General features: G+C 43.7%; 2 long non-coding RNA genes across 3 annotated transcripts in view; one reads left to right on the plus strand and one right to left on the minus strand.

The window, feature by feature from the left end:
- Nucleotides 1-12,351, plus strand: part of LOC307179934 — a 117,535-nt gene extending 105,184 nt beyond the window's left edge. The window contains exons 3-5 of one of the 2 annotated variants that reach the window (XR_013825616.1): nt 9,108-11,074; nt 11,805-11,952; nt 12,145-12,351. This is a non-coding gene — a long non-coding RNA (uncharacterized lncRNA). Of the gene's footprint in view, nt 1-9,107; nt 11,075-11,804 lie in introns of both variants that reach the window. The other variant, XR_013825615.1, reaches the window with a different exon arrangement.
- A 3,199-nt stretch (nt 12,352-15,550) lies between these two features.
- Nucleotides 15,551-25,846, minus strand: part of LOC307179935 — a 75,611-nt gene continuing 65,315 nt past the window's right edge. The window contains exon 3 of the long non-coding RNA XR_013825617.1: nt 15,551-17,359. This is a non-coding gene — a long non-coding RNA (uncharacterized lncRNA). The remainder of the gene's footprint in view (nt 17,360-25,846) is intronic.

A 25,846-nucleotide genomic window follows, 5' to 3' on the forward strand; every position in this document is an offset into this window, starting at 1 on the left:
CCATGTTGCTGCCAATGGCATGATTTCCTTCTTTTTCATGGCCGAGTAATATTCCGTTGTATATATGCACCACATCTTCTTTATCCCTTCCTCTGTTGATGCACATGTAGGTTGCTTCCAAGTCTTGGCTGTTGTAAATAGTGTGCGTAGGGGTGCATGTATCTTTTCAAATTATAGTTTTCTGTGGATATATGCCCAGGAGTGGGATTGCTGGGTCCTATGGGAGCTCTATATTTAGTTCTTTGAGGAACCTGCATACAGTGGCTGCATCAGTTTACATGCCCATCGACAGTGCAGGAGGGTTCCCTTTCCTCCACACCCAGGAGGGGTCCTTCTTGATCACCACAGAGCTGTGCTGCAGGCTGCCTGGGGGCCCGGAACACATCCCTGGGAGTGCTGATGTTACTGGACACAGAACAGCCTCTGTGGTAGGATGTTTATGCAACGGACATCTGGGAAATACGTGAAGGTAATCCTGCCCTTGACGTTCCAGTGGCCAGGAGGGCACATCAGAAAAGCATGGCGTGCTGGCCGTGGGCTGCTTCCTAACAGTGCTGTGAGCAAAGCCAGCTCAGTATTTACCAAAGAGAGACATCTGGGTCTTTCGTGCCAACAATTGAAATTAGTCTTGCAAAAAAGCAAGAGTTTAATCCAGTCCAAAGAAAATTGGATTAAGGGAAGAGCATTTTGTAAAATGCTCCTGGAAACTATGCCAGAAGCCGTAGCACAATGGTTGTAAAAGAGTTTTACAGGAGTGTGATGAGATGGGTGTGTGTGTGTGTACACGCAAGAGGTTTATTGTGTGACTAGAGTGAGACAGGTGCAGAGAAATCGTGGGACTTGGTGGGGTGTGCTCAGGGGGAATTTAATAGATGCTCTAAGAGAAATATGTACAACTCATAGAATATCTTCAGTACAGGACTTCCCTGGTGGTTCAGTGGCTAAGACTCTGGTGCAGCATGGCCAAAAAAGAAAACCAAACAAAAAAATTCTCTGTATGATTGCAATATTAATATCACTCCGTGTTCGTTCGTCAATCAGTATGATTCTTTCTCTCCGAGTACTGCTGATTTTACCATCAGGCTTTATCATCTTGAAACATGCAGATGTGGGTATTAGTCAGCTGAGGCCGCTGTAACAGAACACCCCAGACTGGGCAGCTTAAACAATGGAAATTTATTTCTCAGTCTGGAGGCTGGGAGTTTGAGATCATGGCATGGACAGGCTCAGTTCCCGGCGAGGCGCTCTTGTTGGCTTACAGATGCCACCTTATCTGCATGTCCTCGTGTGGTGGAGAGACAGACCCCATACCATATTATAACCTCACTTCACCTTCATTCATTGTTTACCCCAAATACAGTTACTCTGGGGGGTTAGGGCTCCGACATACGAATTTTGAGGGGATATAAATCCGTCCGTAGCAACATGGCTTGAGATAAGCAGGCAGGCTTGTCACAGCCCAGCAGGGGCATCTCAGCTCCCTACCTCGTTCCGTTTCTGAATGGGAACATTTCCCAACAAGGCTGAGAAACCTGCTAGTTGAACAATCACCCCCCACTGCTCCCCACGTTTGTAGAGCCCTTCATTTCCCTGAGGTCAGGGTGCCCCTGCTGTGCCCCTAAGCCCTGCCCCTCAGAATTCCTGCCCGCATCCCAGCCGCCAGATCTGGGCTTCAGTGACTGGGCCTCCCTCTGGTCCCAGAAGGCCACTGGCCGCCCTAGAATCAGCTCAGTGCAGGGAATCCACAACCACCAACCCCCAAGGGGAGGTGGAGTAGGAATCCCCCAGCCCCCTCGGGCAGCTCGCTCACAGGTGCTGTCCAGGGCACTGGGGCTTCCAGAGCAGCTAAGTGCAAATGCCCCAGTGCTGCCTGGCCGGGTTCACAGCCCTGGTCCCCCATCCCTTTCCCTCACCCCAGATACTCCCAAGTCTGCATGCTGTGGGACCCCAGCCACGACAATCAGCAGAGATCCTGGAAAAATAAAACCCACCCTGGGTAGTTACCCAAGAGGAGAAAAAGCAGCAAACACCTTCGGTACATCAAACGCCATCCATTCAACACCTATGAGAAAAGTCAGCTCTATTTTTTTTTTTGAATTTTTGAATTCTGTGTATTTTTTTATAGAGCAGGTTCTTATTAGTTACCTATTTTATAGGTATTAGTGTAGATATGTCACTCCCAATCTCCCAATTCATCCCACCACCACCACCCACCCCTGCTTTCCCCCCTTGATGTCCATACATTTGTTCTCTACATCTGCGTCTATTTCTGCCCTGCAAACCGGTTCATCTGTACCATTTTTCTAGGTTCCACATATATGCGTTAATATATGATATTTGTTTTTCTCTTTCTGACTTACTTTACTCTGTATGACAGTCTCTAGATCCATCCACGTCTCTACAAATGACCCAATTTTGTTCCTTTTTATAGGTAATATTCCATTTTATATATGTACCACATCTTTATCCATTCGTCTGTCAATGGGCATTTAGGGTGCTTCCATGACCTGGCTATTGTAAATAGTGCTGCAATGAACATTGGGGTGCATGTGTCTTTTTGAATAATGGTTTTCTCTGGGTATATGCCCAGGAGTGGGATTGCTGGATCATACGGTAATTCAATTTTTAGGTTTGTTTTTTCTTGAACATCTTTATTGGAGTATAATTGCTTTACAATGGTGTGTTAGTTTCTGCTTAATAACAAAGTGAATCAGTTATACATACACATATGTTCCCATAGCTCTTCCCTCTTGCGTCTCCCTCCCTCCCACCCTCCCTATCCCACCCCTCTAGGTGGTCACAAAGCACCCAGCTGATCTCCCTGTGCTATGCGGCTGCTTCCCACTAGCTATCGGTTTTACATTTGGTAGTGTATATATGTCCATGCCACTGTCTCACTTTGTCCCAGCTTACCCTTCCCCCTACCCGTGTCCTCAAGTCCATTCTCTAGTAGTTCTGTGTCTTTATTCCCATCTCGCCCCTAGGTTCTGCATGACCCTTTTTTTTTTTTAGATTCCATATATATGTGTTAGCACATGGTGTTTGTTTTTCTCTGACTTACTTCACTCTGTGTGACAGACTCTAGGTCCATCCACCTCACTGCAAATAACTCAATTTCATTGTTTTTTTTTTTTTGCGGTATGCGGGCCTCTCACTGTCGTGGCCTCTCCCATTGCGGAGCACAGGCTCTGGACGTGCAGGCTCAGCAGCCATGGCTCACGGGCCCAGCCGCTCTGCGGCATGTGGGATTCTCCTGGACTGCGGCACGAACCCGTGTTCCCTGCATCGGCAGGCAGACTCTCAACCACTGCGCCACCAGGGAAGCACAGTTTCGTTTCTTTTTATGACTAAGTAATATTCCATTGTATAAAGTGCCACATCTTCTTTATCCATTCATCCAATGATGGACACTTAGGTTGCTTCCATCTCCTGGCTATTGTAAATAGAGCTGCAATGAACATTGTGGTGCATGACTCTTTCTGAATTATGGTTTGCTCAGGGTATATGCCCAGTAGTAGGATTGTTGGGTCATAGGGTAATTCTATTTTTAGTTTTTTAAGGAACATCCAATACTGTTCTCCATAGTGGCTTTATCAGTTTACATTCCCACCAACAGTGCAGCAGGGTTCCCTTTTCTCCACACCCTCTCCAGCATTTGTTGTTTGTAGATTTTCTAATGATGCCCATTCTAACCGGTGTGAGGTGATGCCTCATTGTAGTTTTGATTTGCATTTCTCTAATAATTAGTGATGTTGAGCAGCTTTTCGTGTGCCTCTTGGCCGCCTGTATATCTTCTTTGAAGAAATGTCTATTTAGGTCGTCTGCCCATTTTTGGATTGGGTTGTTTGTTTCTTTGATATTGAGCTGCATGAGCTGTTTATATATTTTGGAGATTAATCCTTTGTCTGTTGATTCATTTGCAAATACGTTCTCCCATTCTGAGGGTTGTCTTTTCATCTTATTTGTAGTTTCCTTTGCTTTGCAAAAGTTTTTAAGTTTCATTAGGTCCCATTTGTTTGTTTTTATTTCCATTACTCTAGGAGGTGGATCAAAAAAAGATCTTGCTGTGACTTATGTCAGTGTGTTCTTCCTATGTTTTCCTGTAAGAGTTTTATAGTGTCCTGTCTTACATTTAGGTCTCTAATCCATATTGAGTTTATTTTTGTGTATGGTTTTAGGGAGTGTTCTAATTTCATTCTTTTACATGTAGCTGTCCAGTTTTCCCAGCAACACTTATTGAAGAGGCTGTCTTTTCTCCTTTGTATGTTCTTGCCTCCTTATCAAAGATAAGGTGACCATAGGTGTGTGCGTTTATCTCTGGGCTTTCTATCCTGTTCCACTGATCTATATTTCTGTTTCTGTGCCAGTACTGTATTGTCTTGATGACTGTAGCTTTGTAGTATAGTCTGAAGTCAGGGAGTCTGATTCCTCCAGCTCCGTTTTTCTCCCTCAAGACTGCTTTGGCTATTCGGGGTCTTTTGTGTCTCCATACAAATTTTAAGATTTTTTGTTCTAGTTCTGTAAAAAATGGCATTGGTAATTTGATAGGGATTGCATTGAATCTGTAGATTGCTTTGGGTAGTATAGTCATTTTCACAGTGTTGATTCTTCCAATCCAAGAACATGGCGTATATCTCCATTTGTTTGTATCATCTTTAATTCCCTTCATCAGCGTCTTATAGTTTTCTGCATACAGGTCTTTTGTCTCCCTAGGTAGGTTTATTCCTAGGTAGTTTATTATTTTTGTTGCAGTGTTAAATGGGAGTGTTTCCTTAACTTCTCTTTCAGATTTTTCTTCATTAGTGTATAGAAATGCAAGAGATTTCTGTGCATTAATTTTATATCCGGCAACTTTACCAAATTCATTGATTAGCTCTAGTAGTTTTCTGGTGGCATCTTTAGGATTTTCTATGCATAGTATCATGTCATCTGCAGACAGTGACAGTTTTACTTCTTTTCCAATTTGTGTTCCTTTTCTTTTTCTTCTCTGATTGCCATGGCTAGGACTTCCAAAACTATGGTGAATAATAGTGGCAAGAGTGGACATCCTTGTCTTGTTCCTGATCTAAGAGGAAATGCTTTCAGTTTTTCTCCATTGAGAATGATGTTTGCTGTGGGTTTGTCATATATGGCCTTTATTATGTTGAGGTAGGTTCCCTCTGTGCCCACTTTCTGGAGACTTTTTTTTTATCATAAATGGGTGTTAAATTTTGTCAAAAGCTTTTTCTGCATCTATTGAGAAGATCATATGGTTTTTATTCTTCAATTTGTTAATATGGTGTATCACATTGATTAAGTTGCATATATGAAGAGTCCTTGCACCCCTGGGATAAATCCCACTGTGATTATGGTGTATGATCCTTTTAATGTGTTGTTGGATTCTGTTTGCTAGTATTTTGTTGAAGATTTTTTCATCTATATCCATCAGTGATATTGGTCTATAATTTCCTTTTTTTTAGTATTTTTGTCTGGTTTTGGTAACAAGGTGATGGTGGCCTCATAGAACAATTTTGGGAGTCTTCCTTTCTCGGAAGAGTTTTGGAAGAGTTTGAGAAGGATGGGTGTTATCTCTTCTCTAAATGTTTGATAGAACTCACCTGTGAAGCCATGTGGTCCTGGACTTTTGTTTGTTGGAAGATTTTTAATCACAGTTTCAATTTCAGTACTTGTGATTGGTCTGTTCATATTTTCTGTTTCTTCCTGGTCCAGTCTTGGAAGGTTATACCTTTCTAAGAATTTGTCCATTTCTTCCAGGTTGTCCATTTTATTGGCATAGAGTTGCCTGTAGTAGTCTCAGGATGCTTTGTATTTCTGTGGAGTCTAATTTTAATGATTTGAGTCCTCTCCCTCTTTTTCTTGATGAGTCTGGCTAATGGTTTATCAATTTTGTTTATCTCCTCAAAGAACCAGCTTTTAGTTTTATTGATCTTTGCTATTGTTTTCTTTGTTTCTATTTATTTCTGCTCTGATCTTTATGATTTCTTTCCTTCTACTAACTTTGGGTTTTGTTTGTTCTTCTTTCTCTAGTTCCTTTAGGTGTAAGGTTAGATTGTTTGAGATGTTTCTTGTTTCTTGAGGTAGGCTTGTATAGGTATAAATTTCCCTCTTAGAACTGCTTTTTCTGCATCCCATAGGTTCTGGATCGTGTTTTCATTGTCATTTGTTTCTATGTATTTTTAAGAGTGTTGTGGTCAGAAAAGATGTTTGATATGATTTCAATTTGCTTAAATTTTCTGAGGCTTGATTTGTGACCCAAGATTTGATCTGTCCTGGAGAATGTTCCATGTGCACTTGAGAAGAAAGTGTAATCTGCTGTCTTTGGATGGAATGTCCTATAAATACCAGTTACATCTATCTGCTCTATTGTGTCATTTAAAGCTTTTGTTTCCTTATTAATTTTCTGTTTGGATGATCTGTCCATTGGTGTGAGGTGTTAAGTCCCCCACTATTATTGTGTTACTGTCGATTTCTCCTCTTTTATAGCTGTTAGCAGTTGCTTTATGTATTGAGGTGCTCCTGTGTTGGGTGCATATATAATTGTTGTATCTTCTTCTTGGATTGATCCCTTGATCATTATGTAGTGTCCTTCCTTAACTCTTGTAATATTCTTTATTTTAAAGTCTATTTTGTCTGATATGAGAATTGCTAGTCCAGCTTTCTTTTGATTTCCATTTGCATGGAATATGTGTCCCTAGGTCTGAAGTGGGTCTCTTGTAGACAGCATATATATGGGTTGTGTCCATTCAGTGAGCCTGTGTCTTTTGGTTGGAGCATTTAATCCATATATGTATGTTCCTGTTACCATTTTCTTAATTGTTATGGGTTTGTTTGTGTAGGTCCTTTTCTTCTCTTGTGTCTCCCACCTAGAGAAGTTCCTTTAGCATTTGTTGTAGAGCTGGTTTGGTGGTGCTGAATTCTCTTAGCTTTTGATTTCTCCATCCAATCTGAATGAGATCCTTGCTGGGTAGAGTAATTTCCCTTTCATCATTTTAAATATATCATGCCACTCCCTTCTGACTTGTAGAGTTTCTACTGAGAAACCAGCTGTTAACCTTATAGGGATTCCCTTTGTTGTTTTCCCCTTGCTTTTAATATTTTTTCTTTGTATTTAATTTTTGATAGTTTGATTAATATGTGTCCGGGTGTGTTTCTCCTTGGATTTATCCTCTATGGGACTCTCTGTGCTTCCTGGATTTGATTAACTATTTATGTTTCGGTTTCTTGGCTGTGAGGCATGTGGCATCTGAGCTCCCTGACCAGGTGTTGGACCCACACACCCCTGCGCTGAAAGGTGAAGTCTTAACCAGTGGACCAGCAGGAAGTCCCCTGGGAGAAGTGGGTTTTGGTGGAGGGTCTCAGCTGACCTGCAAGACGGGGCCAAGGGTGGACAGCCCTCTCACCTCTGTGCCCCTCACTTCTCTTCTGCCCCCATCCAACAGGCAGACCCATGGTGAGCTCTGTGGGGCAAGGAGCAGGGGTGGACAGGGATGGAGTGCATGCGATAAGAACACCCACCCTACTCTCCCCCCTCCTCACCCATTTAATGGATCATCTCCTCACCCATTTAATGGATCATCTGTGGCTTCCCTGATCAGAGAAATGAGAATCTGCTGATGTAAGTTACTCTGCAACCCACTTTTACTTTTTTAATTTTTATTGGAGTATAGTTCACCTACAACATTGTTAGTTTCAGGTATACAGCATAGTGATTCAGTTATCCATGTACATATTCTTTTCCCATTTAGGTTATTACAAAATACTGATAGAGTTCTCTGTGTTACACAGTAGGTCCTCGTTTTCCTCTATTTTATATACAGTAGTGTGTGTGTGTTAATCCCAAACTCCTAATTTATCCTTCCCCCACCCTTCCCCTTTGGTAACCATGCATTTGTTTTCTATGTCTGTGAGTCTGTTTCTGCTTCATAAATAAGTTCATGTGTATTATTTTTCAGGTTCCACATATAAGTGATATCAGGTGGTATTTGTCTTTGTCTGACTTACTTCGTTTAGTATGATAATCTCTAGGTCCATCCATGTTGCTGTCAATGGCATTAGTAACGTATGTACCACTTCTTCCTATCCATTCATCTGCTGATGGACAGTTAGGTTGCTACCATGACCTGGCTGTTGTAAACAGTGCTGCAATGAACATTGTGGTACATGACTCTTTTTGAATTCTGGTTTTCTCAGGGTATATGCCCAGTAATGGGATTGCTGGGTCGTAGGGTAGTTCTATTTGTAGTGTTTTTGAGGAACCTCCATAGTGTTTTGTAGACTTTTTGATGATGGCCATTCTGACCTGTGTGAGGTGATACCTCACTGTACTTTTGATGTGCATTTCTCTAATAATTAGAGATGTTGAGCACCCTTTCATGTGTCTGTTTGCCATCTGTATGTCTTTGAAGAAATGTCTATTTAGGTCTCTGCCCATTTTCTGATTGGGTTGTTTATTTGTTGTTGTTGTTTGTAGATTTTGGAAATTAAGCCTTCATCGGTTGCATTGCTTGCAAATATTTTCTCCCATTCTATAGATCGTCTGTTCATGGTTTCCTTTGCTGTGCAAAAGCTTGTAAGTTTGATTAGGTCCCATTGGTTTATGTTTCTATTGCCTTGGGAGACTGACCTAAGAAAATATTGGTATGATTTGTGAGAGAATGTTTTGCCTGTGTTCTCTTCTGGGAGTTTTAAGTCTTGTGTGTGTGGTGCGAGCGTGTGTTCTAACTTCATTGATTTACATGCATGTCTCCAACTTTCCCAGCACCACTTGCTGAAGAGACTTTTTCCCATTGTGTATTCTTGTGTCCTTTGTCAAATATTAATTGACATAGGTGTGTGGGTTTATTTCTGGCCTCTGTTATTTAAAGATACATTAAAACAGTATAAGAACTGAGGAAGATTGGGGGAATCCACCAACAAGTCCAGAGCTGAGAGCACAGAAGAGCATAAGTGTTGAGACGCCTGCTGTGGTCAGCTGAGTAACGTCCCCAAAGATGTCCACGTTCTAATACCCGAACGTTGTGAATATGTGAACTTACGTAGCAAAAGGGAGTTGGCAGATGTGGTCCTGCTAAGCACCTTGAGATGCACAGGTGACCTGGGTTTTACAGGTGGTCCAGTGTCATCACATGGGTCCCTGTAAAGAGGACGTCAGAGGAGTATTTGGTTACAAGATGCTGAGCTGCTCGTTTTGATGATCAAGGAAGGGGCCACAAGCTCAGGATGGCAGACGCCTCCAGAAGGTGGAAAAGGAAGGAAATAGATTCTCCCCTGGAGCCTCGAGAAGAAACCAGCCTGCAGGATCCCTTGAATTTAGAGCTTTGGGCTTTAAAACGGTAAGACGGCACATTTTGTTCTTTTAAGCTACCAAGTCCTCGGTTCTTAGAGTAGCCACAAGAAACTCAGAATCCAAGGATGTTAAGCAGGGGGACAGCTGACACTTGCAGGGAAACGACTTATGAAGATTAGATGACTAGGACAGATGAGAAGTAACTAGAGAGAAAGATCTGTTTTTCAACCTATTGATTTTCATCTCCCTAAGAGACTGCAAACTCCGGGAAAGAAGGGCTCAAGTGTCTCGGGCTCACCTTCCAAAGGGAGCAGTATCTCTACCTGCTGCCCCATCCGGCTCGATCCGTGAGAAGCAGAGGGAGGAGGGTTGCCGTGTCAGGTGCGACCCCACGCCTCTGCAGGGTTCCTCTCTCGTTGCCAAGATCCTGGCATGTGGAACATGGTGCAGGTGCAGGGATTCAGATGCACCATGGCTTACATTCCGGGGACACGGTAAGGAGATAGTTAATCAATTACCGTCTAATTCTGATGGCTCCAGCGCTGCACCCCTTCCCTCTGAAGCAGATGGTCGAGCTGAAATGGTTTACCTGCGTAGACAACGTGGTTTTACTTCATCTCAGTAGACACAGTGTGGGCTCCTGAACGGCCTCTTTTCATCACTTTTGGGTCTTCTTCAGCCACCCAGCCAGGCTCTCCATGAATAACACCTGAAAAAGAATGCACAGCCAGGAGCCTTGCCCCTGCCCCGAGGTCAAGGCGGCTAAGGCCGAATCGCTGCTTTGTCCGGGCAGGGGTTCTGCACTGCAACAGGAATGCAGTCGCCACGTCCAACCTTCAGATCTCGGGTCGCAGAAGAGGCAGCCCACCCTCAAGCCTTTCCAGCCCAAGAGAAAGGTGCTTTCCACTTTGTGCCTGTGAGCGCCAGGCTCCATCCCCCTCCTGCCTCTGTGCACCCTTCTGCAAGTCACTCGCCTCTTTACTTTCTCTGCACGATGGGAAGCTTGCCTGCAAGGTGGTTAGTGGTGGAGATGGGACCTGTGAGGCACTGGCAGCTCAGAAAGTGAATCCATATTTGCGTCACTGTCACCGACAAGGTGAGGACCGGCCGGTTCCTGTATCTCTCCAGGAGAGGAGCAGCAGACCACTTCCCAGGGGAATCTGAGTCCGCTAAGTAAATGCTGCGACCATTTGATAGAAATACTGTAAAGCCATTACCTTCTTAGAACAGACCATCTGTCTCCTGGTATCAGCCATCACTTAAAAGCCAACTCAGCCCAGCCTGGTCAGGTGCTAATCAAGGACATGAGTTAATAAGGCAAAATAATTAGAGGATTAGTGTCATGACCTACCTGGTAAGTGCCCATCTTATATTTTAATGCCTATAATCACAGTCTCAGCTGTTTGGGGATAGAAGAATCCAGCAATGACACTGTCTGATACGGATTCTCTGATATTTTCTTGAAGAACCAAGGGACTCGAACGCAGGAAGCAGTCCCACTCGAGGACGTCAGGGCAGCGCTGACACCCTTTAATAAGTCAAGGATGCAGTGTCCATCACAAACCTTTCCTTCTCTGATTGCCTGAGATTTATGGGATCCTGATGAGTCACTAGGGACGTGAAATCATAACTAGAAGAAACATCACCACCAATGAGACAGCGTGTCACAGCTCAGCGTACGTGGTCGACCCTTCCTGACAACATCTCATAACCGCAGAACAGAGGAGATGCCTGTGTTATCCCGACGTAAATATGGACCCCAGGAGAAACCAGCTCTTTGGACCCACGGTAACGGTTCCTGGGAGGGCATTATTGGGGGTGGGTTTCCCACGGTGCTGCTTACAAGTCATTCCTTGGAGACCCCGAGATTGTAGAAAATACTGATCCAGAGCACAGGATGCACATGACCTAAAAATGGACCCGAGGGGAAAACAGTTAAGTGGGGTTATGATGGCTCTACCGGTCCAACCAAACAAGGGAGGGTGGATTTATGATCAGATTCTGAATTCTAGAACAGGAAGGGATCTGGAACGAACAGAAGCACAGACGCTGTCCCCACAGGATGGTCTACTTAGCAACTGGCTCCTCCCTCCCTGGGGCCATGTGTCACTATTCAGCCCATGGGGGTCAGGGTAGTTCAGAGGGTACTTGCTGAGGTTGCAGACCTGCAGCTCCAGGATTTGGGGGAAGGTGGTGTCCAGAATTGTCCCTTCCTTTTCACGAGGAGGCTCAGCTCATCCCCGGGTGTGGCGAGTTCAGGCCTGCAGGCTGGCTCAGGGTCCACGAGGATGGATGTCCACCTCACCAAGCATTGTAGGGAGGCAGAGGGTCATCAGTGAAGGGCTTCAGGAAGCATGAAAAGCTGCGTGGACGGATCCCCGGAATGGACATGATGATGAAGATGATAGACTGTCCACTGAGCGTCTCCCGTTTCTCATTTCCTCCTATCCTTAGGGTGGATGAGCATCTGAAATTAGGCTGTGATGTTGTCTGATTCTTGTGCCCCCTCCCCTTGAAGGTGGGTGTGATCTAACTCACTGTGACACGAGAGCGTCCAGCCGGTCCATCAGGACGGTCTCCAGGGACAGGTCCCGAGGAGGAGTCTTAAGGAAAGTGATATGTGGTCTTCAGCGTCTTGAGTCTGAAGGGAAGCAGCCTCGAAGAAGGTAATATTCATGTCTGCACTACCCTGTATTGTGTGTGTGGATCTAACAACTATAAACATTGTAAGCATTATAAATATGGCAAATATCTATGATACACATACAATACGATTTATACAACACGCATATAGAACGTAAAACGTATACCATTTGACAGCATGACAGTTAAGGTATCTTTTTTTTTTTTTTTTTGAGGCACACGAGTACCTTGTGGCCTCTCCCGTTGTGGAGCACAGGCGCAGCGGCCATGGCTCACGGGCCCAGCCGCTCCGCGGCATGTGGGATCTTCCTGGACCGGGGCACGAACCCATGTCCCTTGCATCGGCAGGTGGACTCTCAACCACTGCACCACCAGGGAAGCCCAAGGTATAATTTTTAAGTTGTAATATATAGTATAAAATATAATCGGTGTAATTGCATGTATTATACATTATATGAGTATATCTTAATACACAATAGGTGTATATATAATGTATAAACATGTATTATATATATATTAATATATGTGTATATATGAATATAATGTATAGACATATATATTATATAACAGAATATATAATATACATTCTAACAAATGACTGACATGTAATTGCATACAATATGTACAGTATATATAATGTAAAATCATATTTCATATACGTTAGATTTTACATTATACTATATATAATATACAATTTAATGTACCAAAAATTAGATGGTATAACCTTAAATACTAGATATGATACATGTATATTATATACAAAAATTAGTATATAATATATACTGTTATATAGTAGTATATATATTACCATGTACTAGTATATATTACTATACTACAATATACCTTATACATAATCTATATTGTGTATTATGTGTTCATTGTACATAATCTATATTATGATGTGTATGTTATATATAATATACATAATATAGCAGTATAATAACTATAATATATATTATACACAATTTAATGGACGTCCTGTTGGCTACCTAGCTTGTTTCCATTGTCTTTAAACTTTCCGTTGCACCTGGATGCACACACTGACTCTCTTCCCTGGGAAAGGGCAGTCCCCACCTCCTCCATGTCCCCGAGGCTGCCCACGGTGGCCCCCGCTTTGGGCACAGAACCCCCCCATCCGGGTGCCACCCGGTTCCCCTCCGTCACCTCTGCCCTCCTCACCAGGGAGGACATCACTCAAGTCCCACCTGTGCTGCTCCATGCCAGCCTCTGCAACAGCAGAGCAGCCTCACCCTGGATTTCCATATCCACAGTAACCTCTTCACTCGCCTATCAGCCGGGCTTCCCTGGTGGCGCAGCGGTTGAGAGTCCGCCTGCCGATGCAGGAGACGTGGGTTCGTGCCCCGGTCCGGGAAGATCCCACACGCTGCAGAGCAGCTGGGCCCGTAAGACATGGCCGCTGAGCCTGCGCGTCCAGAGCCTGTGCTCCACAACGGGTCAGGCTGCAGCAGTGAGGCCCGCATACTGCCAAAAAAAAAACTATCAGCTGCTCCTTCCTTTCTCCTGCCTCTGGACCCCCGTCCTCCCCTGACCCTGCATGAAGATGGTCCCTGAGGTCTGACCCTGGCGTTCTCTCCCTGAGCAGCGTGATGGGGCCAATGGATTCTGCAATCTCTCACCGTTATGGAAGCTCCAATCCCTCCCTCCAAAGTGAAATGTCAGGTGGAGAAAGACAAAATATGTGGAATCTAAAAAATACAACCAAGTAGTGAATATAACAAAAAAGAAACAGACTCCCAGATCTAGAGAAGAAACGAGTGGTTCCTAGTGGGGAGAGGGGCGGGGGAGGGGGGCATTACAGGGGAAGCAGAGTAGGAGGTACAAAGTACTAGGTAAAAAATAAGCTACATGGATACATTGTACAGCACAGCGAACACAGCCACTATTTCGTAATAACTATAAACCTCTTCCTTCCTGAACTTGGCCTGTCACTAACGACGTTCCCTCCCCCATCAAACACCACAGCTGCTAAGCTACCTGAAATCTAGACATTGGGAATTGATTTCTGTGGGTGAGGAAGCGGGTCTCACCTTTGTCTCACCCCGACACAAATGGGGTACACTTCCATGGGGTTACCCAGATCTTCAGGGAACTCCAATTTCCTGCATAAATTGTTCTCCTTTTCCCCAGTGTGCTACTTAGGAAAAGGACAATAAATGATAATTCACATAAATACTAGAAAGCTAGCGACGTGTTAAGAAAAATAGGAACAGCTAATGAAAAAGGAAAATTTGTTTTTCAGAAAGAGGGCTATTAAAGCAGGAAGCAGAACAATGGTTGCCAGGGGCTGGCCGTGGAGGAACCATGTCGGCAACAAAATGACGAGAGAGCATGGAAATGTACACAACTCAGCGGTGGTGCCGATTCCACAGCCGTGCACAGGGCTCAACACTCACCCACCTGTCCACCTGAAAGGGCTGCTTTCACTGAAAACAATTACGTCTCAGTAAACGTGAACAGAAAACCAAAGGGGCCTAATCGTTTTCATTCCTTTCCTGCATGAGTCAGATGGGTGAAGATACGCACAAGCAGTTCTTTCACTTTTACGTAAAAAATCTGCGCTGTTGCTGTTTACAACAGCCAAGACGTGGAAGCAAACTAAACCACCACCGAGAGAGGAATGGGTAAAGAAGAAGTGGTTCATGTATACAATGGAATATTACTCGGCCATGAAAAAGAAGGAAATCGTGCCATTGGCAGCAACATGGCTGGACCTAGAGATGATCATACTAACTGAAGTAAGTCAGACAGAGAAAGACAAATACCATGTGATGTCACTTATATGTGGAATCTAAAAAATAATACAAGTGAATCTATGTACAAAATAGAAACAGACTCACAGACATAGAAAACACACTTATGGTTACCAAAGGGGAAAGGGGGGAGGGATAAATTAGGAGTTTGGATTGACATATACACAGTACTACACATAAAATAGATAAACAACAAGATCCTACTGTATAGCACAGGGAACTCTACTTAGCACTCTGTAACAACCTATATGGGAAAAGAATTTGAAAAAGGATAGATACATGAGGGACTTACTTCCCTGGTGGCGCAGTGGATAAGAATCTGCCTGCCAATGCAGGGGACACGGGTTCAAGCCCTGGTCCGGGAAGATCCCACATGCCGCGGAGCAACTAAGCCCGTGCGCCACAACTACTGAGCCCACGTGCTGCAACTACTGAAGCCCGCACACCTAGAGCCCGTGCACTGCAATGAAGAGTAGTCCCGCTCGCGGCAACTAGAGAAAGCCCGTGCGTAGCAACAAGGACCCAACACAGCCAAAAATAAATTAAATCTTAAAAAAAAAGCGATACATGAATATGTATAACTGAATCACTTTGCTGTACACCTGAAAATAACACCACTGTAAATCAACTATACTACAGTATAAAATATATATATATACACACACACATATATATATATTTTTTCACAGTACGCAGGCCTCTCACTGTTGCTGCCTCTCCCGTTGCGGAGCACAGGCTCTGGACACGCAGGCTCAGCGGCCATGGCTCACGGGCCCAGCCGACGTGGGATCTTCCTGGACTGGGGCACGAACCCGTGTCCCCTGCATCAGCAGGCGGACTCTCAACCACTGCGCCACCAGGGAAGCCCCTAAAATATATATTTTTTTAATTGTAATTTTCATGTAAAAAAAAAAAAAGCGTGTTTAAGGCACTGTCCAAATGAACAACTTTCCTTGAGGATTTTGTTTGCATTTACGCTTTCTTTTGAGACGGTATCTGGGGGTGGGATCCTTTGTCATCCCACCTGTGGCCCTGCTCCTGATGATACTGCTGTACACAAAAAATGGGTAAAAACACACCCCTTATCTTTCATCATCTGTTTTGGCCTCATTGCCTATTAAAAAGACCCTTAGATAAAATGAAAAAAAGAAAGCATTAAAGTATGGAATTGCACCGCTAGCAATGTGTTCCCACCATCCGGGCAGGCGTCCAGCAGAGGCAGGTGGTGGGTGATGGAAACCAGAGGCCTGCCCACCAGCCGTAAGCACTCTCCCCACGCTCAGCACGGCCACCGGGGTACAGCTGATGGTCGTGACAAGTGGGGCGGCCCTGTGGGAAGGGCAGGGGGCAGACCGAGGGGGATGCCAGCAGCGTCCGCATTCCACAGGTGCCTGAGAAGCAGCGTGCCCGCCACCACATCTGGAACGTGCAGGCACAGTTTCTAAAGGAAAACCTGTACAACTGAACCACAGGTGAGGACAGACATCCACACGGAATCCCCTGTGAGTCCCAAGTAGAGAGGGCAGCACAGCCGGACCCACAGAGGACCCTCCCACCGCCCTGAAAACTACCTTCCACAGCTTGAGTTTTAAATCGTGGACTCACCCGAGTGCCCCCAGCTGTGTGGCTGTGCCTGGCTGAGAGCTGACTTGACTTTTACCCCATGCCACGTTCCCAGGGAGTCCTTCTGGAGACCCCGTTACAGACTGTTTACAACAGCTGAGACGTGGAAGCAACCTAAGTGCCCATCGACAGAGGAACAGATAAAGAAGATGTGCTACCTATACACACAGGGGAATATTACTCAGCCATGAAAAAGAAGGAAACCGTGCCATTGGCAGCAACATGGGTGGACCCAGAAATGATCATACTGAGTGAAGTTAGACAGAGAAAGACAAATACCATATGATATCGATGTGGAATCAAAAAGATACAAATGAACTTATGTACAAAACAGAAACAGACTCACAGACATAGAGATCAGCCTAGAGGGAGCGGGGTGAGGGAGGCAAGAATTGGGAGTGTGGGATTAGCAGATGCAAACTAGTTTATATAGGATGCACACACAACGAGGTCCTACTGTACAGCACAGAAAACTCCACTCGATATACTGTAATAAACTATACTGGAAAAGAAACAAAAAAACCCACCATTCTTCCCTGACCTATAGACAGTGCACTGGCTGGTCTCTTCCTCCCCCCGCCCCACCCTCTCTCCCTGGCTCACTCCATTCCAGTGTCCTTCCTGCTCTTCCAGTTAACCTTGTATGTTCATCCTCAGGGTCTACACCCTTGTGGTCCCCTCCTCCTGGAATTTTCCCCCTAGACATCCCCATGGCTTCCCCTCTTACCTCCTTCAAATTTGCCAAAAGTCACCTTCACAGGCAGACTGATACTGACCACGTTCACGGCCATCTGTAGTCTCCCTCCCATCCTCGTTGCAGATTTGATTCTTCTCCATTCTGCTTGTTACCTTTCTGATGCTCTAAGGGTTACTTTTACCTTATAGGCTCTTTGAGTTGATGCTTTTGTCTGTCTTGATCACTGCTGTGTCCCAGCACCTAGAAGCCTGCCAGTGTGATGGTCTTTTCTTGCTTGAAATCTTGAACTGAAGTAAGGATTGAGGAAACACCCAGTACGCACGTCTGTGCTGCAAACAGCTGAGTGATAAAGACAGAAAAATACAGATAAGGATTCCGCTGATGGGCTCAGGAAAGTCCATTAGACCTGTTCTGCACCACTGTGTCTGTGATCAAGCAACTGAACGTGCCGTGGGACTCTGGGACACATGTGGAAGAACTCCGGTGACAGGAGGATGCTTGTGTGAACACAGAAGACGCGTAGAAGGTAAAGTTGGAGAGAAGATTGGGAAGCGGGTCATATAAAACCTTGGAGGCTGTGCTGAAGACTTTGATTATATTCGACCTGCAATATTTTATCCTGGGATATTCTACCTATATAACAGAACATGCACAAATGACCGTTTTTTGTTTGTTTTGTTTTGCAGTACGTGGGCCTCTCAGTGTTGTGGCCTCTCCCGTTGCAGAGCACAGCCTCCGGACGCACAGGCTCAGTGGCCATGGCTCACGGGCCCAGCCGCTCCGCGGCACGTGGGATCTTCCTGGACCGGGGCACGAACCCGCGTCCCCTGCATCAGCAGGCGGACTCTCAACCGCTGCGCCACCGGGGAAGCCCGACCTATTTTCATTTATATTTTTATAAGATACTCTGGCTTTTATGAGAGCAGTGGACAAAGAGAGACGCTGTGTTATCTGCTAGGACTGTCGTCATAGAGGACCACAGATGGGCGGCTGCAACACAGAAATGTATTTTCTCACGGTCCTGGAGCCTGGAAGCCTAGGATTCAGGAGCCAGCAGGGTTGGCTGCTGCTGAGATTTCTCTACCTGGCTTGTAGACAGCTATCGGCTATCTTCTTGCTGTGTCCTTCCATGGAGGAAAGAGAGAGAGGGAGAGGGAGAGGGGGGAGAGGGAGAGGGAGGGAGGGGGAGAGAGAGAGGGAGAGAGGGAGGGAAGGAGAGGGAGAGAGAGGGAGGGAGGGAGAGAGACGGGGAGGGAAAGACAGAGACAGCACTCTGGTGTGCCCCCCTCCTCTTGTAAGGACAGGAGTTCTATGGGATCAAGGCTCTGCCGTTATGACCTCATTTCACCATCATTCCTTCCCTAAAAGCCCCATCTCCAAATACAGTCTCTTTGGGGGTTAGGGCTTCAACGTATGCACTTGAGGGGGGCACAGTGGAGTCTGTAACACACAAGCGGAAACTGGGAGACCCATCTAGGGGCATCACTGAGAGAGCACGGCTGAAATGGAAACAGTGAGAATCAGACTTGAGACATCTGATGACCACAAAGCCAACGGGATTTGCTGGTAGATCAAAAGTGAAGGGCAAGAGAAATAAAGACGAGGGCTCCATGATTAGGGACGTAGGTGCTCAATTTCTAGAAAATGAGCATTAACGTGTATGCTTTCTGCAAGTTTATCTTAGACAGATTCCACTGATTTAGCGTGATGGCTCCCTGGTCTCAGGGCAACAGACTCGATAACAGAATGTTATCTCTGGTCACCACTGCTCTGGGTTACTGAAACTGAGCAGGACCCTGTGGGGTTCCTGGGCATGGAAGCCTTTCTGTCCCCCATTTCTTGTTTGTAGGGAACAGACTCCAGCCTCCTGGACCTTCCCTGACTCCCAAAGGGAAGATGCAAACAGTTGCCAATCAGGGAAGGATGGGGATGCAGAGACAAGGGAGGAGCAGTGAAGAAACAATAGTGCAGCCTGGGGGCAGGTCCTGGCTCCCCCTCGAGGGATACACATGACAACATCTTTGAGCTCTTTACAGCACTAAGACCCCCCAAACAAATGGAAGCTGTCACCATTCTTCATTCCAGAGAAGACCCCCTGAGGCCAGATTCAAGGGACCAGAGAAGTTCATCAAGAGATTAACTGAGGGACTTCCCTGGTGGTCCAGTGGCTAAGACTCCATGCTCCCAATGCACGGGGCCCGGGTTCGACTCCTGGTCAGGGAAGTAGATCCCACATGCTGGTACTAAACATTCCACAGGCTGCAACTAAAGATCCTGCATGCCGCAACTGAAGATCCTGCATGCCGCAACAAAGATCCCGTGCGCCAAAACTAAGTGCTCATGCAGCCAAATAAATATTTTAAAAAAAGAGAGAGAGAGACTACCTGAGACCAGATTAAAGGGGTGCAGGCCCTGCATACACCCTGATCCTGATCAGCAACCCCACCCTTGAACCTTTGCTACAAAACTCCTCACTAGCCCCCCTCCAGGTTGGGACACACAGTTTTGAGGGCACGAATTCAGTGTCCCCCTTTGCCTGGCAAACCAATAAAGCTATTCTTCTCAACTTCACCCACAGCCGTCTCTGAGATTTCATTCGGCACCAGTGCACAGAGGCTGAGTTTTGGGCATCATTACCGCTTTTACATAACCTCTTTCTGCTCACGTTTCTTCCATTCCTGTCCTAAAATTCCCATTCTTAGACTTTCCATTTCCCCTTGGTAATGTCAATCAGGAACTATGAGGTTATGACTCCTGGCAAAACCAGGACTGAGTTCCCCTGCCGAGTTTAAGATTCACCTCTTCATCCAAAACCTTATTGCCTTTCTTGTCCCATCCGTTTCCCCTAAGGTGTGAGGAATATCCAAGAAAAGACGGGACTGAAAATGAGCAGGACTGTTTGGGGAATCTCCCGGGTACAGTATCTCCTCTATGTCCCCCGTTTGTAGAAAAAGGCTTTCGTGTCCCAGACCTTCCCCGTGTTCCAAAGAGCAGACTCAAGTAGTTAAGGCTTAGAATCATAGAGTCACAGCTCTCCTAGTTCATCCTGAAAGGACAGAGATAACAGTCTGACCCGTATCTCTGAGTTGTTCTGCAGAAACCAAGACCCCCGCCCGGGTGGAGGATGGTGACCACATGCTAACCACAAGCACTAGACCCCAGGCTGGTTGGAACCAGATGGCTGATGACTGAGATTCCCCGAAACACCACCCTGTTACCTCACCACCAGCCCATCAGAAGAAGGTCCAGGAGCTGATCAGGCATCCTAGAACCCTCTCTCCAGCACTGTCTTTAAAAACCCTTCCCTGAAAGCCATCGGGGAGCTCAGGTCCTTTGAGCACGAGCTGCCCGTTCTCCTTGCTTGGCACCTGCAATAAACGCTGTACTTTCTTTCTTTTCACCCGGGGTCAGTAGATTGGCTTTACTGCACCTCTGGACCCGAGTGGACCCAAGTATGGTTCGGTAACACTGGCACCTCAGTGTTCTTCTATTTAAGATTCAGGGCTGTTGTCTGACGAAATAATCTATGTGTTCAGAATTTAGGAAGTAGCTAAAGTTGTTGTTATGCCCTAATTATTGTACAGCCCTTTGGACCTTGTTTGATCTGTCATGAGCTATTGAAAAACAGAATTACATCATGGTTTGTCTCTATCCAATGAACACACCAAAAACGAAAAGGCAGACACAGGTAGAATTAGAACATAAGCAGAACAGGAATTGGTCGTGGATGCCCTAGAATAGTCAGCATTTCCATTAATGCTGGGATATTCTACCTATAACAGAACGTAAGGGTTTATGTCCATGTATAACTTTACTTGGAAGTGATCATAGCAGCGTACGATTTGAGAGCCAAAAGGGAATTGTTAGAACACATCCCAACCTCAACAAGAGCCAAGCAAACTAAAGACTGAAGATGTGAAATGCTTGCTCGTGGTCACGGGGCAGCATGAGATCAAGGATGAATGTCTCGGGCTCTTTGCTCTTCCTATACTATGCTGTTCCTGTCCTTTACCTACCACGGGATAAACTTCTTAGTGAGCAAATGATGCTGCTTCTCCCAAATTACTCCTTTCTCTTTCTTCTCAAAAACTAGCACTTTTTCCTCCATGCTTCTCATGCATAAAGACCTGAGTTTTCTCAATTCTAAAATAATAACACCTTTGCCTACAACAGTATAATCTCCTTTTGGTTAATAAAGCATAATAAATCGTGCAAGCACATTAAACTGCTGGAGAGAAGTATTACGATTTCAATTCTAGGAATTGAGTCCATACTGATTGCATACGTGAGTACAGTTATGACACGTGGACAGACGCAGTACAGCTGTTTTCTGCCGGAATCGTCCCATTCTGTTTATCCTTTAAAACCTACACAGCTCCCTTAGAGCCTAATTTACTCAGTGGAATATGTTAAATGGCATTAACTATAAATTAGGTAGTCCTCCAGAATTGGGGGACATTAGATGGACACAGTGCAATGCTAAGAAAATGGTATCAACCCTTTTCTCTGTCAACTTATATTAAATTTGATACTGCATGTAACCATTATTGGATTAGATGCTGTATTTCGAAATCAGTTCTGTTACTGTGGAAAATTTGTGTTACTTCTAATTGAAAATAAGCAGTTCAAAGTTTCATATTGATTAGATGACTTAGAATAATTAATCATGGATATTCAGAGCATTATAGAGCTTATCTGCCTCATGGAAAGCAGATGCTTCTTCTAGGCTAATATTTTATCTTATCAAATTGTTATTAAATTCAGTACTCATGACCATTTTAATAATGGTTATGGAGTGATGGTAAGAATTTATGAAAGTCGTTAAAATGGGGGTTCTGTATTCCCAAGAGGAACACACGCGGTTGGACACCTGGTGAGCTGCTTCCACTCATACACTGAGATGCACGCGTTTATTATCTATACCTGGACATCATGGGTCCACGGTGATTACTGCATCATTAACCACTGTTATGAGATGAAGTACTGCATGCTGTACCTGCTGGATACACTAACAGGATGCAAATACAACACCAAAAGGACGTACTGAGAACAACTTTCTCGTGATTACTTAGAAACGGACAGAAATTACACCTTGAAAGACGACCTGGGTCTTTCATGAGACACTTACCAGACGTACGTGAGCCTCACATTCTTCATCTAAGAGGATTCAGGGCGCTTTATGGATGTACAGGTTTCAAAATATTTTCACATAGACCCATGTCATTTCATTCCCTCGCACACACATGCACACACTACAGATTAGCAATGTAACCTATTTTGAAAAGAAAGACTAACTCATTGAAAATATAAATATGCATAGATAACTATTAAATTGAGATAAACTGTTTTCACAAGAAATATTTAATTTTCACTTTAGAAAATAGAGATAGATGTAGCAGATTGTGACGATTAATATAAAAGAAAGATATAGGTATAAATATTATATAGGTAGATAATCACTAGTATCTCTCAAGTAAAACTTTTGCTTTTATATATAGGATGCATAAACAACAAGATCCTACTGTATAGCACAGAGAACTATATTCAATATCCTATGATAAAACATAATGGAAAAGAATAGTAAAAAGGAATGTGTGTGTCTCTATATATATAAATAAAACGGGCTCACTTTATGTACAGCAAAAATTAACATGACATTGTAAAAGTCTATGACAAAGTTTTCTCTGAATTAGTTTGTGCACGCAGGAAGTTAAGAGGAAAGTCGCTATCAAACTATTGTTGTGTATGATAAATTTTCTTTTTACCTTGCTAATTTCTTTATCTTACTTTCAGACTGGAGGTTTCACTTGAATTTTCTCTGCACTGCCTGAGCCAGTTTTTTGTTCCTGCCTTTTACTCTACAAAAATTGTGTCAAGCCTCAGAGGTCTGGTCATTGTTCAAAACGTTGCACCCAGCTTTTAAGATATTCGCTTTACTTAAACAGCTGGGCCTAAACCTCGAAAAGAAACCTATGAAGAAATTAAGCTTTGACATAACACCTCTTCTTTATCCATTCACCTTTGGGGTTGCTTCCAGCTCTTGGATATTGTAAATAATGGTGCAGGGAACACAGGTGTGCAAATACACCTTCAAGATCTTGCTTGAATTCTTTTGCATATATACTCGTAAGTGGGATTGCTGGGTCATACGGTAATTCAGTTTTTAATTTTTTGAGGAAATTCCATACTGTTCTCCATAGCAATTGCACCATTTTACATTCCCACCAACAGTGCACAAGTATTCCAATTTTGCACCCTTGGCAACATTTGCTATTTTCTGCTTCTTTTGTTTTTGATTATGTTGTGTTTCTAGTAGGCATCCTCATTGGTGTCAGGTGATATCTCATTGTGTGATATCTCATTAGAGATGTACATTACTCTAATCATTAGTAATAGTAAGCATCTTTTCTCATGCTTATTGGTCACTGTCTTTTGGGGTGAAATGTCTATTTAAGCCCTTCTGCACGTTTTTAATCAATTTACTTGTTTTATTGTTGTTGAGATGCAGAAGTTCCTTATATATTCTTTTTTAAATTTTTTAAAATTTATTTTTTTTTAAATTTAAAAATACTTTTAAAAAATATATTCTTAATAATCACCCCTTATCAGATATACGATTTGCAATGATTCTCCCATTTCACAGGTGGCCTTTTCATTCCTGATTGTTTCTTGTGATGTGCTAATGTTTTGTTGTAGTCCCACCTGTCTATTTTTCCTTTTGTTGCCTTTGGTTTTGGTGTCCTATCCAAGAAATTATGTGGCCTTAAAAAGGAAGGAAACCCTGTCAGCTGCTAAAACAAGAATGAACTTCGAGGACGTCATGCTGAACAAAATAAGCCAGGGACAAAAGGACACACACTGTAGGACTCCACTCACATGAAGTATCTAAATAGTTAAAATCACAGACACAGAAAGTAGAAAAGTGTACACCAAGGGCTGGGAGGATGGAGCACAGGAAGCTGGTATTGAATGGCTACAGAGGTTCAGTGTTGCAAGACGAGAAAGTCCCAGATATCTGTTGAACAACAATATGTCTACACTGAACACAATGAACTGTACACTTAAAAATGGCATATGTATATATATATATAAAACTGATTCATTTTGTTGTAAAGCAGAAACTAACACACCACTGTAAAGCAATTGTACTCCAATAAAGATGTTAAAAAAAATGGCTACGGTGGTAAATAAAAAAGAAATTAAGCTTTAAGAAAAAAAATTAAAAAGAAAGCACACGAAGAAAACTTTGGAAATAGAGTGCGCTCCCTTTCTGCATTCCTGCTGGACGCAGAGACCTTAAAATCACAGGGGGTTAACCATCACACACATAAAATACAAAGGATACAGATCATCGTAAGGGGACCATTTTGAAGGGCATTCCTAGGAAATATGATATCGAGGCACTTTTAAGGCAGTTACACTACCCTATTACGGCTTATGAAGATTGCCAAAGCAATAGTTAGAACATCAGAGAATAAAGTGTTCAGTGAATCGCTTTCTTTATGAATAGCCCAGCTCCGTCTCTTAGAGAAAACCTCGAAGAACTGAGTGGCTTATACGGCAGTTAAAATAGTTGCACTGTTCTAGTAAAAAGCAATCATTTGATATTGAGTTGGCTATTGACAGATATTAATTTGTGCCTTTAGATTACTAGTGACTGAGATAATTCATCCTTCGTTAAAATTCCCTATTATTAGAGAATATTAATTTATGTATATAAGATTTTATTGTCCCACTTTTTAAAAATCGGAGTAGAGTTGATTTACAATGTTGTGTTAGTTTCAGGTGTACAGCAAAGTGAGTCAGTGATTCAATATTTATGTGTATCTACAAAAAAAATTGGGTTGGCCAAATAGTTCATTCAGGTGTTTCATAGCATCTTATGGAAAAACTCGAACGAACTTTTTGGCCAACCCAATATATATATATATATATATATATATATATATATATATATATATATATATATTCTTTTTCAGATTCTCTTCCTTTATAGGTTATTACAAAATATTGAGTAGAGTTCCCTGTGCTCTACAGTAGAGGTCCTTGTTGTTTATCTATTTTACATATGTATTAGTTTGTAGCCGTTAATCCCAAACTCCTAATTTATCCCTCACCTTTGGCAACCGTAAGTTTGTTTTCTATGTCAGTGGGTCTATTTCTTTTTCCTTTTAATTAATTAATTTATTTATTTTGGGCTGCACTGGGTCTTCGTTGCTGTGTGCAGGCCCTCTCCAGTTGTGGCGAGCAGGGGCCACTCCTCGCCGCGGTGTGCAGGCTTCTCACTGCGGTGGCCTCCCCTGTTGCAGAGCACAAGCTCCAGAGTACAGGCTCAGTAGTTGTGGCGCACGGGGCCAGTCGCTCCGTGGCACGTGGGATCCCCCCGGACCAGGGCTCGAACCCATGTCCCCTGCACCGGCAGGCGGACTCCCAACCACTGCGCCACCAGGGAAGTCCCCTCAGTGGGTGTATTTCTATTTTGTAAATAAGTTCATTTGTATCATTTTGTTTTAGATTCCACAAATACGCAATGTCATATGATATCTGTCTTTGGCTTACTTCACTTAGTATGATCTCTAGGTCCATCCATATTACTGCAAATGGCATTATTTCATTCTTTTTTATGGCTTTTTCTATATCCATTGTAAGATATACCACAACTTCTTTATTTTTAATTGAAGTACAGCTGATTTAGAGTGTTGTGCTAATTTCTGCTGTACAGCAAAGTTGACTCAGTTATACCCACATATACATTCTTTTCTAATTATTTTCCATATGGTTTATCACAGGATATTGAATATAGTTCCCTGTGCTCTACAGTAGGAC

The sequence above is a fragment of the Stenella coeruleoalba genome (genome assembly GCF_951394435.1).
Source record: "Stenella coeruleoalba genome assembly, chromosome: X".
Taxonomy (NCBI): Eukaryota; Metazoa; Chordata; class Mammalia; order Artiodactyla; family Delphinidae; genus Stenella; species Stenella coeruleoalba.